A 2,155-nucleotide genomic window follows, 5' to 3' on the forward strand; every position below is an offset into this window, starting at 1 on the left:
TGTGTGTGTGTGTGTGTGTGTGTGTGTGTGTGTGTGTGTGTGTGTGTGACCTAGGGGAGTGAAGGCACTTAGACACCTGGCGGGGGCAGCCCCCATCCTCCCATTCCCTCCCCCTCCCGGCATTAGGGATCCACTCCGGATCCACTACAGATCAGCAGGGAGGATCAGAGGACAGTCTCGCTTCCTGTGGATCCGGTCCTTGATTTTTTTTTTTTGCAAAATTGTAAAAAGGTTAATCATGTGTTCATATATTAAGCCCAGTGCTTCAATATTATAACTTCTTCAAAGAATAATCACTTCTTAGATGAAAATGATTAAACTTGCTCTTAATCCGTGTGAATTCAATAAAAATTTAAATATGTTTTGTTATAAAAATCTTATCATTCCTGACGACAGAGTCAGGGTTACTCAAGAGAAACAATATCCTCAATATTTCAATCAGTTTTTCTTCAGTGAATTCAGACATGATTAACTAAGATCTCTCTTTATGAGGACTAGATTTTTAAATGTCATTTTTTAGATTATTTGTTTTTATTTTTACATCTGTAAAATTCTGGTCATTGGTTTTTCATTGATCCATCCACACATCTGTTCAACAGGCTCCAACTGCCCCTGCCCTGTGCTGAGCGCTTGTCCTCGCAGGACGCACCATTGTCCAAAGACAGGCCCGAACAAACGGCCGGCACAGTGCCAGGACGACATGAGCGAGGTGCTGGGAGCAGTTTCCCACACTGGGGGCCCGGCAAGGCTTCTGGAGCGGTTCCCGAGCTGGGAGGGACAGCGACTTGTTCTCCGTGTCATGGAGACATGGGCACAGGCTTCCCAACATCCACGCACCCTTCAGAATGCTCGGGTGGGTCCACGGAAGGAACGATCTAGAACTTAGGACAGCCTGGGGAGCCTCAGACCCGTGGATTCTCCCCGCAGGTCTCTTCAGAAACCAAAGGCAGTGGCCAAGGACGAAGACAATAATGAACATCATGAGAGAGACGGAAGGGAATGATCCTGCGCGACAGGAAGATTGCAGCCCCTTCCCGCGAGGGGTCAGCAAAGATGCTGATATTTACAGGAATAAGTTTAAAACTGCAAAACCATTTTGGAAAGACGTGAGGAGTGGAAATTGGGAAACAATATCAGTGTCCACCGGTAGGAATGCACAGGATACGGCCACACCATGGAACACACACGGCCACACCATGGAACACACACAGCCACAGACAACAAGCTTCAAAGAAGATCTACTGTGAAGTGATCAGCATCTGTCCAGTGAAAAGAAAAGAGCAGGTTGTAAGTTGTATACATATTATTTTTTAAATGTGGGCCATTTTTAAGGTCTTTATTGAACTTGTGACAATATCGCTCCTGTTTTTATGTTTTGTTTTTTTGGCCGAGGGGCATGTGGGATCTTAGCTCCCTGACCAGGGATCGAACCCACACCCCCTGCATTGGAAGGCGAAGTCTTAACCACTGGACGGCCAGGGAAGTCCCTATGTGTGTACATAGTATTGCCTTGATTTTGTAGAAGAAAAAAATCTGCGGCCACGTGTGCAAATGTCAGGTGTGATATGTGCAGGTGGATTCCTGCCCGTGTGGACACGTAAGTGCCATGCGTCTGGGCACGTCTGTGCCCTGTGCACACATGTTGGGTATCACATGTCTGCAAGCGTATAAAGAATGGAAACACGATATCAGCATGATTACCTCTGGGTGGTGGTATTGTGAGTTATTGAATTTTCTTCATAGATTTCCATATTCACCTAATTTTCTAGAATAAATATGTGCTATGACCACACCTCTGGAAGCCACTGAAAGCCCTTGGAAGTGCTTTGTGTGTGGTGGTGGGGTCTAGACCAGCCCCTCCTGGCTGGAGTCCTGAGCACGGCTCTCCCCACTGCTCACCTCCCCCAGCCGCCCTCCAGCACCTGCCTGTTAGGCTGCCATGGACTGTGGACCCTCACACCTCCAGACTCCAGCCAGGGGCTGGCGCTCGGTGAATGGATAGGATGCCGGGGTGAGTGCTGTCCCGTGAGACCATGGCAGGGCTGGACCTCCTTCCCAGGGTCTTCTGCTGCCCAGAGCCCTTGGGGGGATGACTCCGGAGCCCCTGGAACCACCCTCAGGTTCTTTCACGTCAACCCTTGTGAGTGCCTGTAGC

The sequence above is a fragment of the Monodon monoceros genome, unplaced genomic scaffold (assembly GCF_005190385.1).
Source record: "Monodon monoceros isolate NGI ecotype Baffin Bay Population unplaced genomic scaffold, NGI_Narwhal_1 Super_Scaffold_9, whole genome shotgun sequence".
Taxonomy (NCBI): domain Eukaryota; kingdom Metazoa; phylum Chordata; class Mammalia; order Artiodactyla; family Monodontidae; genus Monodon; species Monodon monoceros.